Source organism: Adiantum capillus-veneris, chromosome 7, assembly GCF_014529385.1.
Source record: "Adiantum capillus-veneris isolate H3 chromosome 7, ASM1452938v2, whole genome shotgun sequence".
Lineage (NCBI taxonomy): Eukaryota > Viridiplantae > Streptophyta > Polypodiopsida > Polypodiales > Pteridaceae > Adiantum > Adiantum capillus-veneris.
Genome location: NC_140937.1, coordinates 113368653 through 113386515, shown reverse-complemented (window position 1 = coordinate 113386515; position 17863 = coordinate 113368653). Strand labels below are relative to the sequence as shown.

Genomic DNA, 17863 nt, shown 5'->3' with positions numbered 1-17863 from the left:
GATATTCCCAATGCCTCACATGATGCATGACGGGAGCATCAGATAGGGGATTATCCATTGATCTGGGAGGAAATCCGAACTCGGTAAAGGATCCTGGATTACGCATAAAAATGCACGCACATGAATAAAGATGGGTTCTATGAAGCTTTTGAAAAAAAGCACGATGTTTTTAAGTGCTTTCCTACGACGAAATCTATGTTTGCCTTGCATCTATGCATGACGTTGCATCCAAGGACACCTGGAGAGTGTTATGTAGCATCAGTTTTCAGCTCACACAGTTTTTGTTTGAAGTTTTAAACAGATTCACACTTTTTAACAAGTGGCGCGCTGCCCACTCAATAAGTGGGCAGCCACTTCTTAAAATAAAGCATAGAAAATAGGAGGCGCCCCCATATTGGCTAAGAATAGCCCAACGGCAGCGCTTACTCTCTCCTCTCTCTAAAATGTTGCCACCAACTATTCTCTCTCTCTCTCTCTCTCTCTCTCTCTCTCTCTCTCTCTCTCTCTCTCTCTCTCTCTCTCTCTCTCTCTCTCTCTCTCTCTCTCTCTCAGCTATTCCAGCGCTACATGCATCTGCTATTGTTGCAGGAGCTTCACCGGCTATTCCTGCCGCCCTCCAAAACCTATAAGGTCAATACTAGCGCCCTCTCAATGCCCAATTCTGCCAACACTAGCACAAGGAGACCCTGCCGTGTCCAAGCTGCAAATGATCGTGAGGAGAAATCCGAATACAAAGGTAGCTTTTTTGTACTAGGAGCGACAGGTGAAGTTTGACTACGTATTTTTGTTTTTGTGTTTGTGCTTTTTTAGGTACTCATCGCGGAGGAGGAGCAAAGAGGCTTGGGCCTATGCTCAGGGATTCCGGAAACGGAATCTGGAACAAGCTGCGAAGCTTCACGCTCTAAGTACATATGGGAAAGGTATTTGGATTGAGAGCTCGTCTCTTGGATTTCCTTGACGAGAAGGAATTGACCATCAAGTCTAAGAGCTAGAACGAAGGGGTTTTCTCCAATTCTTGTGCTTGTAAAAAGATTCTCCCTAAATAAAGATTCTCTCAAAGGGGGGAACCAACCCATCTTCTGGTCCCCAATATTGTGTCGATCTTCTCCCTTGTCTCGTTCGTTCGACACTATTTATTTTCAGATTATTGATTATTCGTGTGCGCTCCCATTTGTGATAACTCTCTCTCTCTCTCTCTCTCTCTCTCTCTCTCTCTCTCTCTCTCTCTCTCTCTCTCTCTCTCTCTCTCTCCCCAATTGATTCACATGCAAGTGATGCCTATCCTAACTAAATTGAGCAAGACATATCCTGCCTTTGCTATACTAAGAGCCAATTCCCTTAATATGTATCTTGTCTTACCTTATTGGCTCCTCTTTACCATTTTCAGTCTTTGTTCCTTATCAAGCCTATTCTCTTTGCAAGCGTTGTTCAACTCTCGCTCTATCCAGGGCTTCTGCATTGAGCAATGTTGAAATTTAATAAGCTTAGAAGTATATATCGTTCATTGTCTGCATCAAAATAGTGGCTAGTAGCTACTCTGTAATTTCTTTTATAGTTTTGGTTTGAGAAATCTACATGGCATCAGATTTCTCCCACCCTCACCTCCTCTCTCAAATCTTCCCTATATCATATATCATCTCTAATGAGCTTCCAGGTTGCCATCGAAATAAGTTTTAATGTTCTAGGAACCAGAACTTATGGCAGGAAATATCAAAAGAAATGAATGAGGTACAAATATCATGATGCCTTCCAATGCAAGTTACATATGTAAGTCCACAAGTATCGAACAGTGAGACTCTCACCCGACCTAGATGACCTTCCCATACACATGCAACTAGTACATTTGTTTCTCAAGATACCTTTACAGCAGCAAAAGAAATCTGTGCAGATCTTCGCAATATAATAATCAGCTAGCCTGACCACCATAAAAAGGTAAATGTCGACGAGAATGAGGATCTGAGACAAAGAGTATCCGCACTCAATACTACGCTAGGCTAGAATGGCCAGAGCTCATGCACACAATCCAGGGAAGTCAGCTTAAGAGACAAAAACGCTTTATTAGACGCTTAAACAGAAAACCTCACAGAGAGTTAACAATATGAGGCAGAAGTGCTTCCCAAAAGTCAACAGCAGCAAAAAGGCCCAGCTGGAAATATATGGAAATGTCTTGGAAATGGCCGGGAAGCGACGTTTCCACTTTTTTCACTAAACCACTTCCTTGCATTCAAAATAGATCATTCGTGTTCTCATGTAGTCGAAATCCCCATTTCATTCGAGCAGATGTAGGGTTCTACCAAAAAAATTCCTAACAATGACGCTTGGATAATACTGTAAATTATCACCATCTTAAGCAGTTCAACAATGTTGGTCATAAAGGAACATGAGATAGCTATGGAGCTCAAAAGGCAGAACCACACCATTTGCTACATACACGAACCAACAGCAGAGAGTTGACAGATACACACACAAATACTCAACAATTGGTTCCAATACCCGTAACATGAAAGAAGATGTATGTACATCCCCCTTGTCTAAGCGCAAAGAAGGGCCATGTTTGTAGTGTATGGTATGGCATGCACACGGTCAAGTCATCTTGAGTCGAAGAAGGGGTGAGACTCTGAGTAAACTTACGAGGCTGCATAGATTCTTCAAATTGTTGAAACGAACACGGTAGAGCACGAAGCGTACCTGCAAAAGCCTGTCAGATCGTTTACTGCCTGCTATTGAGAATTGAATCTACTCTTTAGAGCTGGACACTTCCAGCGCAGGTGATTAATGGTCTCAGAAGGAATAGGTCTTCATGCTGTACAAAGTGAAGCTACAGGGAAAGAGCTGGGCGGTGGTGGGTTGAGACTTGAGAGAGAGAGAGAGAGAGAGAGAGAGAAAGAGAGTGTCTGTGTGTGTGCGCGCGCGCATTCTCCCTCAGCGCGGATCTGCCGGCAAGCAAGTCAATTTTATTGACCTCCTACAAAGTTCTCTACAAGCCTGGCCCTCACGAAAAAGTCCATGACTCAAATATTCATTTTCACAGGCATACATCTCTGCCTCGCTTTTATTTAGCGGAATCTCAAGAGATTCTCCTTGGTCTACAGGTTCCAACTCTAAAACCCAAGAGAAGCTTTATTTAACAGCCAACAGTATCTCTATGAATACCTCTCTCCAATCACAGTAGCCACTCAAGCTCCTTTCGAGTGCTGCTAACTAGACCATTTTTTTGGCATTAGAAGAAGATGCCTCCGGCCCCTATCCTCGCTCCTCTTACACCTCGGCCTTACTTTGGGCATTGCCTATCACGTCGTTGTTGAGCGCTCTTGCTCGTGTTGCTATCACGCTCGTTTGATGTGCCTCGCCTCGCATCAATGAAATTTTTCTTCGTTTTCAAACTAATTCCAGTTGGTACCCCCTACTCCCTTTAACAAAAATCCTTATTGGAAATTTTACAAAATAAACAACTATTTTTGCATGTTACACTTGATTAATTCAAAGCTAAGCTCAGATACCCTTTTTTCGAACATTGGACCGCTCAAGACTTGCAAGCGAGAGGATCATTAGTCCGCGTGAAAAGGCAAGATCGACGCTCATTTCCTTCGTACAATTAGTTGTGTGAATTGTGTATGCAAGTGTTGCAAATTATCTAAGGTATATGAACTATTTGTAATCATGTGTAAACTATGTGTTAATACAGTGTGGACAATGGTAGTAAGGAGACTCGATCACACTTCAAAAGCCATGTGAGCACTTGACATGTTGATAGCACGAAAGTATATTGCAAATGTAGATGCCTTGAGACATATGCTACACACATAGTACATGAGACCATCACCATGAAGGATCTCGTAGCGACCAGCTACGAGATTTGTCACAATGGCAATAAGAAGACTTGATCACACTTCAAAAGCCCAGTGAGCACTTACTTGTTGTGACTAAGAGATATGAATGGAGTTTATGATCAAGCATCAAACGTGAACAACTTATCATCTCAAACACAATGACCAGTCCAACAAACAAGTCAGAGCAAAGACATTGTAGAAGGAACCTTAGAACTAAGAGTTGAAGCTCAAGTTGTGCTCTACACAACATAAACCATGACAAAACACATGAAATCTTTCAAGATAGTTTATGGAATTGTTCCACAAGAATATTATTTTCATTTTGGGGTTCACTTCAAAGTATGATAAAAACTAAAATGGATGACAATATTGTTTGTGATCTCAATTCATGTGACATGATTGTGGCATCTTGAACATTGTTTAAGCTCAATGAATTTGAAAAATGTGCGGAAGCTTTCTTGCAAATTCAAAGCCAATTGTACATACAAAATTATGGCATGCATGTTTTGATCATTTGAACTTTACAATTTTAATGCATTTGCAAAAGTGTGAGTTGGTTACTTTGTTGCCCCCTCTCAAGGCACCACGTAGATATGTATTTGAAGGCTATGGTGTCAAAAAAATGCAACCTTTCGATTCATGTAGGATGGTTCCATGGAGGCTCCTCACAAATTGCAACTTGTCCATAGTGATGTTTGTGGTCTTATGCATACTCCTCTTTTGGAATCATTTGTGCATTGTGACTTTCATATGCATAGGTCTAATGTTTAAGGCAAAGTCAAAAGTCATTTGGTTCTAGATAAAGGTTGATAAGTGCATTGCATATCTCAATATGTCTCCCACAAAGATTTGTAGTCTATCACTCCATAAGAATCTTAGTAGGGCAAGACCTCTTCTATTTTTCAATCGCGTGTCTTTGCTTATTTGACCTATGCTTTAGTGCTCAAGAAAAAACACAAAAAATTGGGCAATAACGTTGTGAACTACATTTTTGTTGGTTATCATTGAAAGAGCAAGATATATAGTTTTATCATCCATAGTGCAATGTATCTCGCTTAGTTTTTGTGGAGGATGTTATCCAACCATGGTCAGCCAACCATGGTCAGATACTAAAGGGATAGATGGTCACTCACAAGACATGTATACTACATTTTTTCCTCTTTCCATTTGTGGTGGTCAATCACATGTACAGCCTTATGAGGCACAAATCAACATCTGTATGTTTCAAACAATGTCACATATTTGCCTATCATTGATGCTAATGTACCTTATGTACTTGATGTAGGGGAAAGGGCTAAACATAAGGAGGCTAAAGGTATGCCAAAAGTCATTAGAATAGTCTAAGGGATAGTGAATTGAATGCACATGTTACTACTTGTACTTATTTGGATTCCCATCATAGCTCTCCCGTGTTAGTTTGCTTGACTTTGACTTTATCAAGTATGTGTGTTGAGAAGGAACCTACTTCGGTTGGCTTTTGCAAACTATGTACAGTGCAATCATGAAGAATGAAAATGGGCCTTTGTGCAATCTTCCTCTTAGCAAAATGGTATTTGGTCTAAGTGGCTTTACAAGTTAAAGCATAACCTAGATGGTGGTGTTGATTGTTATAAGGCTAGACTTGAGTGGCAAAAGGTTATGCTTAAGATAAAGGGATATATTTTAATGAGACTTTTGTTTTCACTTGACTACCATTCATACAATTTTTGTAATAACAACTTATAATTGTTGGTGAAGAGCGCGTGCGAGAACGTGTGTGTGTGTGCAGCAATGGAGAAGAGAGGAGACACAGGTTTTGGGTGGACTCCAAACACAATAGTGTTAGGGTTATGAGTCCTTATTCTTTTATGTAGAATGAACGGTCAGTGTTAGTTCCCGGTAGTCTTTGGCCGCCCAACACTTAGGCGCGGCACATTGGGCTTTACCACCCCAACAACCTCCCACTTAAAGGACAATGTGCCTTTAAGCTGGGGTGACAATGTATATATATATACAATACAGGTAGACAATGACCATGATCATCTACCCACTGCCCATGAGTGCTCGACAATGTGCAAACCTCTCTGAAAGTAAGCCCTTTGTTAGAAGCTCAACAGGGTTTTCAGTGGTGTGAATCTTGGCAAGCTGCAATCGCTTGTCCTCGAGCACCTTATGAATGAAGTGATACTTCACATCCACATGCTTTGTCTTTGCATGAAACACTAGATTCTTTGCCAATTGTATAGAACTTTGGCTATCCCAATGTAACACAGGCATCTCAACATTGATTCCCGAGTCTCCCACCAGTCGACCAATCCATATAGCTTTCTTACAAGCTTCTGAAGCTGCAACATATTCAACCTCTGTAGTAGACAAGGTAACACAATCTTGCAAACCAGATCGCCATGAAACTGCACCTCTAGTGAATTCAAAAACATAGCCTGAAGTGGACCTTCTCTTGTCCAAGTCTCCTGCATAATCTGCATCCGTGTAACCAATTACACATGCTTCCTTTCTTCCAAAGCAAATGCACATGTCTTTTGTACCATTAATATCGCATAACCCCTTTCAATGCCTCCCAATGTTTCTTACCTAGATTTGACATATATCTGTTAACAACTCCCACTGCAAAAGCATTATCAGGACGTGTAGCAATCATAGCATACATCAAACTCCCAACTGCAGATGAATAAGGCACTTGTGCCATTTCAGCCTTTTCCTCTTTAGACTTAGGGCAATCATTTTTAGAAAGTTTCACATATGGAAGCAATGGGGTACTCAATGCCTTCACCTTCTCCATATTGAAACGCTTGAGCACTTTAGCAATGTACTCAGATTGAGACAAATAGACCAATTTCTTGCTTCTATCTCGCTTAATGCGCATGCCAAGGATATGGCTTGCTTCACCCATGTCTTTCATTTCAAAGTTTGCATGTAACTCTGACTTCAAGGCTGAAATCTCATCCCTGCATTTCTCGGCAATTAACATATCATCCACATAAAGGACCAAAATCAAAAAACTACCATCGTTAGCTCGCTTAGTGTAGAGGCAATGGTCCATATTGCTACGTTTGTATCCTTGAGAGAGCATGAACGAGTAGAATTTACGATACCACTCCCTTGATGACTGTTTTAGACCATAAAGAGTCTTTTCCAACTGACACACCAAGTCTTCATTGCCCTTCTCAACAAAACCTTCTGGCTGCTGCATATAAACTTCTTCTTGGAGATCACCATGCAAGAACGCCGTCTTGACATCCATCTGGTCAAGTTCCATGTCGTCTTTAGCAATCAACGCAAGTACACACCGCAGAGTAGTCATCTTGACAACCGGAGAAAAGATCTCATCAAAGTCAATACCCTGTTGCTACTTAAATCCTTTAGCAACAAGTCATGCCTTGTACTTGGGTTTATTATCATGAGGTGTAATTTTTTGCTTGTACACCCATTTGCATGGTAATGCCTTTTTACCTTTAGGCAACCGAACCAACTTCCAAGTTTGATTCTTATGCAACGAGTCCATTTTTGATTGCATAGCTTTCTCCCACTTTGCCTTGTCATCCATTGACATGGCTTCCTTATAGGTAGCAGGAAGGCTCTCCGCAATTTGTCAACATAATGTAGTCCAATGAGGTAGTAAATCTATCAGGAGGACTTGAAACTCTTATAGACCTTCTAATAACTGCTTGAGCTAGTTGTGCCTCAGCAACATCTTGTACTTCAGGAGGACTTGTTGTCTGACATTAGGCACTTCAGCCCTATTGTGGACAACTCCATCTTCTTGGAAGATAACTCTCCTCACCTCCACTGTATGCACAGGCTTCTTATGCATCTTTTCTTCATTGAAGTATATGGCATTACTGCGAACTATCTTTTTAGCTTCAGGATCCCATAACCAAAATCCCATCTCGTCAGGATTGCCATAGGCAAGAAATATGCATTTCTTTGACTTAGGAGCCAACTTGCTTCGAAAATCCTTTGGAACATGGCAATACGCTTCACAGCCAAAGACTCTAAGATGCTTGTAAGAAGGTGGCTTCCCAGACCAAAGCTCTTCAGGTACCTTCTCATCTAAAGCCTTATTAGGAGATCTATTAATAAGATGGATAGCAATTGCTAACGCTTCCGCCCAAAATCCATTAGGCAACTCTACATTAGACAACATGCTACGTAACTTCTCTTGTATGGTACGGTTCATCCTCTCAGCAACACCATTTTGTGGAGGGTTATATGGAGCAGTCAACTCTCTTTTGATGCCTTTGGAATCAAAAAAAATTTGAAAGGCTTTAGTGACATACTCACCACCATTGTCTGACCTCAAGCACTTTACTTTCTTGCCAGACTGATTCTCCACTAATGCCACAAAATTTTGAAATTTTGAAAGAACTCCATTCTTCTTCCTGAGAGGATATACCCACACTTTCCTTGAGAAGTCATCAATGAATGTAACAAAGTACAATGAACCTCCCATGGATACCGTAGGCAAAGGTCCACAGACATCACTATGCACTAACTCTAATGGCTCACTTTTTCGAGTGCTTCCCCTTTTGTGTAGTGATTGTGTTTGTTTACCATAAAGACAATGTTCACAAACTGAAAAGTTTGAGAAATTGAAGCTAGGCACATAACCAAATTAAGGAGATAAGATTTTTATTCCCTTTTAAGACATATGTCCTAACCGGTGATGCCACAAAGAAACACTTGGCTGCTCAGTTACACAAATTACATGGTTTTTAACACTAGATACATGTAGCATGTACAAAGTCCCAGACTTTAAACCATGTGCACCGCTAAAGAACCTTTGGTGATCTTCCACGAACTATCACCAAATGTGCTTGTCCTTTTCTTGTGATCGACCACGAACAACGAGAGCATTGTTAGTACCACGAGAAGTATCAAGATTCTTCCTGCTAACCTCTTCAGTAAGAAAATTGCCCACAACATCAGCACATGTTAAACCATCAGGAGGTGCTGAGTTACTTATGGCTGTGCGAAAAGTATCCCAACTTTCTGGCAGCGTAACTAGCAAGAACATTTATGTGCAGGGAGTCAAAATTGACTCCCTGCGCAGAAAGCTGGCTGAAAATTGTGTTGAACTCATTGAGATGGTTGCACATGGGTGTGCCCTCATCCATTTCAAATCAACTAACTTTTTCAGCCAATAAACCTGTGATGCTGCACTTTGCTTCTCATACAAGTCACATAACTTCTTCCACAGCTCATAACTAGTCTTTTCCATGTTCACATTGAAGTACGCATTCTTTGACAAAGTCAGCATGATGGTGGACCTGGCAAGCTCATCCAACTCCTGCCAATCATACTCATCCATATCCTCAGGCTTTATCCCTTTCATCTTTATCGGCCGGATCTGCTTCTTCTGTACTAAGACATTGTAAATTTGTTCCTTCCAAAATGGGAAGTTAGTGCCATCTAACTTCTCAATGTTGAACAAAGAGTTCTCCGATGATGAAGCCATCACTTGACAAGGAAAAAAAGTGATAGATCCGCTCCACTAAAGAAGATAATAGAAAACTTGAAAATGTTCGGCAGAGTCTCCCTTGCAAAACTGACTTCTGAACCCAAAACAAATGTGTATAATGAGTGAAATGCTGATCAAAGTGGCTAAACCGGCAAGATAAAATCTCAAAGAACTGTCACTGTCAACGTCTCCAACTCTAGAAGAGTGTCTCTGACCAACTGAACACTGTCAAAGGCATACGCATAAAGATGACAGCAATGCCAACAATGGTGGGTCAACAGATGCACACCAATACTGCACTAACCGCATAAACATACATCCTATGTCGATGACAAAACTATGGGGATGTCAGGGGTTCGCTCCAAAACCTGTATCACCGAAAGGCCCCCAGCTCAATAAAACCTTACCACGACCCTCAACAATAGGCTTTGCATATTTCTATCACAATACATAAACCGCATAAGATCTTACATCAACCACAGAAACCCTTTTCTGCAACCGCTGTGGCGGTTTGTCTGATATAACAGACCCTCAAAACCTTACATCAAATATGCATGTGACAGACATTGCAGAAAGAGTCTGCAACAACGAAAACCTGTACACAGAAGAACCGACGAGGGTAGACCACCCTGCTTTGTGAAATGAATATCTCTCAAACTGTGCAAAATTTGCAGAAACTTCCTTCTGCATAGTTGTAGACCACGCAAAAACGGTTGGGGGTAGAGGGAATGGACTTGAAAGAAGCTGTTTGTATAGATCAAAACAGATCTGTAAAAATCTACAGCTTTTACTTCACGACCTACAGACAGTCTGAGTGACGTATCTCAAAATTGGTGAAGATTTTGAGAAAACTTTCTTTTGCAAAGTTGAAGAGGACAAAAAACCGATCACGGTCGAAGGAATCGGCTTAAATGAAGACGTTTTGGTAGGCCAAAATAGATATGCAAAAACGTGCTGTAGTTTTTGTTGCTTCTCTGCTTGCCTCTCCGCTGAGCTCCAATGGTGCTCCCAATCCCTGAGCTCTAATACCAGTTGAAGAGCGCGTGCGAGAGCGCGTGTGTGTGTGTGCAACAATGAAGAAGAGAGGAGACACAGGTTTTGGGTGGACTCCAAACACAATAGTGTTAGGGTTATGAGTCCTTATTCTTTTATGTAGAATGAATGGTCAGTGTTAGTTCTCGGTAGTCTCCGACCGCCCAACACTTAGGTGCGGCACATTGTGCTTTACCACCCCAACAGTTGGAATGCATATCAATTGGCCATAAAGATTGCATGTTTCAATGGAGTTTTCCATGAGAAAGTAAGCGCCTTGTGCTTTATATGAGAAGATACATGGTTGGTTGGACTATTCTCATGTCAAGCTTGCAAATGATGTATGTTTGATCTCAATCCATCTAGCACTTTGTTTAAGCTCAATGCATTTGAAAAATGTGTGGAAAATTTATTACACACAATATCCAATTCAAAGCCAATTGTACATACAAAAAGGTGGCATGCACATTTTGGTCATTTAAACTTTACCATCTTGCTGCATTTGCAAAAATGTGAGTTGGTTGCTTTGTTGCCCCCTCTCGAGATACGTATTTGAAGGCTATGGTATAAGAAAAATGCAACCTTGTATTTTTTGAAGGATAGTTCCATGCGGGCTCCTTGCAAATTGTAGCTTTTCCACAATGATGTTGTGGTCTTATGGATACTCCTCTTTTATAATCATTTTTGCTTTGTGACTTCCATTCTTGGTTACTCGAGACATGCATAGGTATAATGCTTAAGGCAAAAGTCAAAAGTCGTTTCATTCTTCAAGCAATCTTTGTTAATGGCTAAAGCTTTATCTTGTTATACTATTGATACCCTCTAGGTAAATCAAAATGGAGAGCATACATCTAAAGTACTTAATGCATTTTTCGCTAGTAAGGGAATAGAAACCAAATTATAGTGTTGTATAGAAAAATGGTTTGTTGAAAGGATAAAAATCAATTATGGAGATGGCATAATGCATGGTAAAAGACAAAGCTTTCCCACATATATTCATTCTGGATAATTGTTGACAAGTGTGTTGCGTATCTCGATAGGTGTCCCACTGAATATTTGTAGTTTATCATTCCATAAGAAGCTTGACCTGTGAACTACATTTTTGTTGGTCATCGTTCAAAGAACAAGATTTAGACGTTGTATCATCCATAGTGAAAGGTATCTTGCTTAGTTTTTGTGGAGGATGTTATCAAACCATGGTGAGGTACTAAAGAGATAGATGTTTGCTCACAAGATATGTCTTTTTTTTCCCCTCTTTTTAGTGGTGGTGGCCAATCACAAGTAGAGCCTTATGAGGCACAAACCAACGTGTGTAGGTTTCAAATGATCCCACATAGTCGCCTAGCATTGATGTTGATGTGCCTAATGTACTTGATGTTGGAGAAAGGGCCACAAATGAGCAGGCTAAAGGTATGCCAAAGTTTATAGAATAACCTAATGGATAGGGAATTGAATGCACTTGTTCCTACTTGTATTTATTTGGATTCCCATCATAGCTCTCATGTATTAGTTTGCTTGAATTTGACTATATCAAATATGTGTGCTGAGAAGGGACCCACTTCATTTGATACAAAATAAAATTGAAGAAGTTGGTTGGATTTTGCAAACTATGTACGATGAATTATGAATACTGACACTAGGTCTTTGTGCAATCTCCTCTTAACAAAAAGGTAATTGGTCTAAGTGGTTTTACAAGTTGAAACATAAGCCATATGGTAGTGTTGATTGCTATAAGGCTAAACTTGTGGCAAAAGGTTACGCTTAAGAGAAAGGCATAGATGTTGATGAGACTTTTGTTTTCACTTGTTGTATGACTACCATTCATAGCATTTTTGCATAAGCAACATATAATTGTTGGAATACACATCAATTGGACATAAAGATTGCATTTTTCAATGGCTATTTCCATGAGGAAGTGTAAATGATGTTTTGTTTCAAGAGGGCAAAGAAACAAACTACACAACTTGAAAAAGAGAATCTTTGTATGGTTTAAAGCAAGCACCTTGTGCTTGATATGAGAAGATACATGAATGGTTGGACTATTCTCATGTCAAGATTAGAGATGATGTACATTTGATCTTAATGCATCTAGCACTAGCTTTAAGCTCAATGCATTTGAAAAATGTGTGGAAGATTTCTTGCACACAATATCAAATTCAAAGCCAATTTTAGATACAAAATTGTGGCATGCATGTTTTGGTCAGTTGAACTTTACCATTTTGCTGCATTTGCAAAAGTTGGTTGCTTTGTTGCTCCCTTCCGAGGCAAGACATAGATATGGATTTACGGGCTATGGTGTAAGAAAAATGCAACCTTTTGAAGGATGGTTCCATGCGGCCTCCTTGCAAATATAGCTTGTCCATATTGACTTTTGTGGTCTTATGCATACTCCACTTTTGGAATCATTTGTGGTTTATGACTTCCATTCTCGATTACTAAAGACATGCATAGGTAAATGCTTAAAGCAAAGTCAATATTTGTTTGGTGCTTCAAACAATTTTTATTAATTGCTAAAGATTTATCTTATTATATTGTTAGATCAAAGGGAGAGTTTACATTTAAAGCGTTTAATGCATTTTTACGTAATGTGGGAATAGACACCAATGTATAGTGCTGTATACTTAGCAAAATGGTTTTGCTCAAAGGATATATGTCAACTATGGAGATGGCATGATGTATGGTCAAAAGCAAAGGTTTGCCACATATATTTATTTTGGATAGAGGTTGACGAGTGTGGTGCGTATCTCAATAGGTATCCCACTAAAGATTTGTTGTCTATCACTCCATGAGAAGCTTGGCATTGCAAGACGTCTTCTATTTCTCACTCGCATGTCTTTACTTCTTTGACCTATGCTTTATTGCCCTAGGAAAAACACAAAAAGTTGGGCAATAAGGCAATGAACTACATTTTTTGATGGTGATCATTTAAAGAGCAAGATCTTTAGGTTGTATCATCCATAGTGAAAAATATCTTGCTTAGTTTTTGTGGAGGATGTTATCCCACCATAGTTAGTCTCTAATTGGATTCACTCACAAGATATGTATAGTATTCTTTTTTCCTCTTTTCAAAGGTGGTGGTCAATTACATGTACAAATGAGCATGTGTAGGTTTCAATTGATGTCACAAATTTGCATATCATGGTGCTAATGTACCTGATGTACTTGATGTGGGAGAAAGGTCTAAAAATGAGCAAGCTAAAGGTATGCAAAAGTAACTACAATAGACTAAGGAATAGTAAATTGACTACCCATGTTACTACTTATAGTTATTTGGATTCCCTTCATATCTCTCATGTATTAGTTTGCTTGAATTTGACTATATCCAGTCTGTGTGTTGAGAAGAAACCTACTTCATTGGGTGCGACATAAAACTCAAGAAGGTGGTTGGATTTTGAAATGTATGGTTTAAAGGAAGTTGATATGAGAAGATACGTGCTTGGCTGGACTTTTCTCATGTGAAGCTTGCAGATGATCTACATTTGATCTCAGTGCATCTGGAACTTTGTTTAAATGCATTTGAAAAATGTGTGGAAGATTTTTTGCACACAATATCAAATTCAAAGTCAATTGTAGATCCAAATTTTTGGCATGCATATTTTGGTCATTTGAACTTTACCATTCTGCTGCATTTACAACAATGTGAAGTGGTTGCTTTGTTGGCTCCTCTCAAGGCACCACTTAGATATGTATTTGAAGGCTAAGGTGTAAGAAAAATGCAACCTTGTATTTTTTGAAGGATGGTTCAATGCCGGCTTCTTGCAAACTGTAGCTTGTCGATAGTGATGTTTGTGGTCTTATGTATACTCCTCTTTCAAAATCATTTGTGCTTTGTGACTTTCATTTGTGACTTGTGACTTTCAGTCTCGGTTACTCGACATGCATAGGTATAATGCTTAAGGCAAAGTCAAAAGTTGTTTGGTGCTTCAAGCAATCTTTGTTAATGGCTTAAGATTTATCTTGTTATAACGTGGGTACACTTTGGTTAGATTGAAAGGGAGAGCATACGTCTAAAGAATTTAATGCATTGTTAGCTAGTGAGGAAATAGTCACCAATGTTTAGTGCTATATACTCAACAAAATGGTTTTCTGAATTGATAAATGTCAATTATGGAAATGGCATGTTGTATGGTCAAAAGCAAAGCTTTGCCACATATATTCATCTTGGATAGAGGTTGGCGAGTGTGTTGCGTATCTCAATAGGTGTCCCACTAAAGATTTGTAGTCTATCACTCCAAAAGAAGCTTGGCATGACAAGACATCTTCTATTTCTTAGCCGAGTGTCTTTGCTTCTTTGACCTATGCTTTAGTGCCCAAGCAAAAACATCAAAAAATGGGCAATAAGGCTATGAACTAAATTTTTGATGGTTATCATTCAAAGAGGAAGATCTAGAGGTTGTAACATCTGTAGTGAAAGGTATCTTGCTTAGTTTTTGTGGAGGATGTTATCCGACCATGGTCATGTACTAAAGGGATAGATGTTCGTACACAAAATATGTATAATATTTTTTTCCCTCTTTTCGCTGGTGGTTGGCACACACATGTAGAGCCTAATGACGCACGAATCTACATGTGTAGGTTTCAAATGATGTCACAAATTCACCTATCATTGATGCTAATATACTTGTGTGTTACACTTTTGGTGCAACATTTGATATTAAGTGGAGGAGCAAAACAAAGCTATTGAATGTGGAGCACCATAGAAAATAAGCATATAGCATCGTCCATGGCTCACACAGAATCCAATAATTTGGTATGATTCTTTCTTGCTCGCCTTTGTGTGTTTATATCTTTGTGTCTTTCTATCTTTGCATGTTTGTCTATCTATCTATCTCTCTCTCATTTTTTTTTCCTCCCCCTATCTCTCTTTTGTTTGCTAAAAGTAGATGGTTACTTGGATAGCCAATTAATCACAAATGGAAGTGAAATTGTGCTTGGAACAAAAAACTTGCCAATTAAATTTAGTGTGTGGTCAATCACATGTAGATCCTTATGGGGCACAAATCAGCATGTGCAGGTTTCAAATGTGTATCCTTATGGGAGAGCATACATCTAAAGCATTTAATTCATTTTTGGCTCTTGAGGGAATAGGCACCAATTTATAGTGTTGTATACCTAGAAAAATGGTTTGCTGAAAGGATAAACATCAATTATGGAGATGGCATGATGTATGGTCAAAGGCAAAGCTTTACCACATATATTCATTCTGGATAGAGGTTGATGAGTGGGCTGCATATCTCAATACACTACAAGAGGTTGTGTGCTCTTGTGACACTGTTAGCGACGGAAATACATTGGGTTTTTATAACCCCCGGCGTCGCTAAAACCGTCGCTACGAGAGCGTCGCTATATGCGATGCTATAGGCGTCGCTATATGCGTCGCTATATAGCGACGCTCATAGCGACGGTCATAGCAACGTTTACACAGAAGTCTATAGCGACGCTACAGAGCCATAAATAGCGACGGTTATAGCGACGCCCGAGAGAATTTTTTTTTGGTGACAGGGCATTGAATGCCCTGCCACCCATCAAGCATATTGTACTTGATTCACTTTTTAAAAAAAGTGCAAGGGTAGATAATAGACCCAAAATAGTCACCCACAAGACGCATTGTTTGCAAAATTGACAAGCGTAAAATTGACAATTGTACACATCATAGGCAAAATGAATTGATTGGCAAATGTAATAATGACAATTGTACAACATCATAGGCATAAAGAATTGATTGGCAAAATGAACTACGGTGACAAATGTAATAATATACATGGTTCAAAAAGACGTATAAAATCCGTCTCATGATACATAAGCTATGAGAAACCCTAAACTAATGCTATCTAGCTACGGCTAAACTGACGTCGTCTAGTCAGACGTCTCATCGCGTCCAAGCGGCGTATCTGTCGGATTCTGCAAAAAAAGACAATAAGACAGCTTTCAGTAAGTATAAACATATAACGACATTTATAAAACAATACAAAAAATAGAAAAGAGTAAACCGTAATACTAACCATGCCACCGCGAGAACTGAGAATGTCCATCAGGGCGTTTAAGCCCTTCCTGCTTGCGTACTTGCGCTCGTACGGTGTGGGATCACGTCCTGTCATCGACCACTGACAAAACATACAAAGATTTCATTATGTTAGAATTAAAAAACTCATAAACCCTAAACTATCGAACATAAAGAGCAATGCGAAAACACTTACAAAATCGGCCTCAAATGATGCCCATCCACCACTCCCCAAGTGGTGCGAGCTCCCTGCCTCTACTCGCGCTCTGGCTGCATCCTTTTGTTGCTTCCACTTGTCGGGATTCTCGCGTGCTGCTTTCTTCGCATTCTTCCAATCTTCTTTGGCCAGCCAATCTGGCCTGTTCCACCCATGCTTGATTGCTTTTTGCACTTCGGAACGCTTGTGTCTGCAGTATTCGCGCATTCGAATCTTCATCAGGTCTTCATTGAAGCGCTGATCCCGTGTTGGAACGAGAAACTCATCATGAAGTATGCTGATGACTCTGTTTTTTAAATCACTTGGTACTTCACTCCATTTGTTTAGTATGTAGTGTCTAAACAGCTGAGAGCAAAGACCACGCATGCGCGAGATCACCTTCTTGCCGTCATCATCCATGATGATGCCGCCGCTGAAGTCGACGGAGTAAGGCAAGCCCTCTGGTCAGTGACGCGTGAACTTGGGTGTCCCGGCAGGGGTCTCTAGCGGCGTGTCGATGGGGGTACGGACGTCAGGTGTCTCCACCGGCGTCTGGGCCCCGAAGCGAGGAGTGTCGAGTGGGGTGGCTCCTGGCGGAGTAGGTAGAGGTGTGTAGCTGCTAGGAACAGTCAGCCGCGCAAAACCTGGCGTAGATGGCGATGCTGTGGCTGGTGTGGGGGCGGGCAAAGAAGGGGAGGGTAAAGAGCCTCGTGGAACACGAGGCGGTGTGGAGGCATCGGCGGCGGAATCCCCACAACAACCGCCACTGCCACCACTAGAGCGCCGGTGTCTAGACGAGTGTGAAGCTCGTCTCGTCGACGCTGAAGCTTCGGAGCGCGCCGAATGCTCCGAAAGAGAGGGAGATGCGGATGGAGTAGGAACGCGCGATGATGCGCCAGAGCGATGACGCTCCACATACCACTGTCTCTGCTGCAGTGACAAAGAAGAAAGAAACTCCTCATCATCCATACCTGCATTAAACACACGAATATTTAAACTTAATATTGAATGAATAGAGTAGACAATGACGCAAAGACCATTAAATACAATGACGTAATGACGCATATAAATACAATGACGCAATGAATTGAGTGATAGAAGAGGCAAGTCGAAAACTCAGAATTTTCAATCAAAAGATGTGAGCGCGAGTAGAAAAGAGCGTTATACACCATGGAAGGTACTTAGAGAGCCAGAGCTTTTACAACACGGAGCAAAATTGTTCAAATACAATATTTGTGGCTTTAAGAGATCTCTCTCTCATCCTCGCATAACTCAGCATAACTTCCTATATCTATATAGAGCTCTCCGTTTAAACACATATCCTCTGTTTCATTTTGTAGCTCCTC

At 40.4% G+C, this 17863-nt stretch overlaps 1 protein-coding gene across 3 annotated transcripts in view; it reads right to left on the bottom strand.

Annotated features, from left to right (window-relative positions):
• The window catches only part of LOC147454450 (U-box domain-containing protein 4-like), a 51800-nt gene extending 48837 nt beyond the window's left edge, over positions 1 to 2963 (bottom strand). Inside the window, exons 1-2 of one of the 3 annotated variants that reach the window (XM_086516405.1) lie at positions 2689 to 2963; positions 1360 to 1453 (exon numbers count right to left, since the gene is read on the bottom strand). The gene's annotated coding sequence lies outside the window, so the exon portion shown is untranslated. Of the gene's footprint in view, positions 1 to 1359; positions 1454 to 2631; positions 2654 to 2688 lie in introns of those variants that run through there. The other 2 variants (XM_086516407.1, XM_086516406.1) reach the window with 2 other exon arrangements.
• Between the last annotated feature and the right edge of the window lie 14900 nt (positions 2964 to 17863).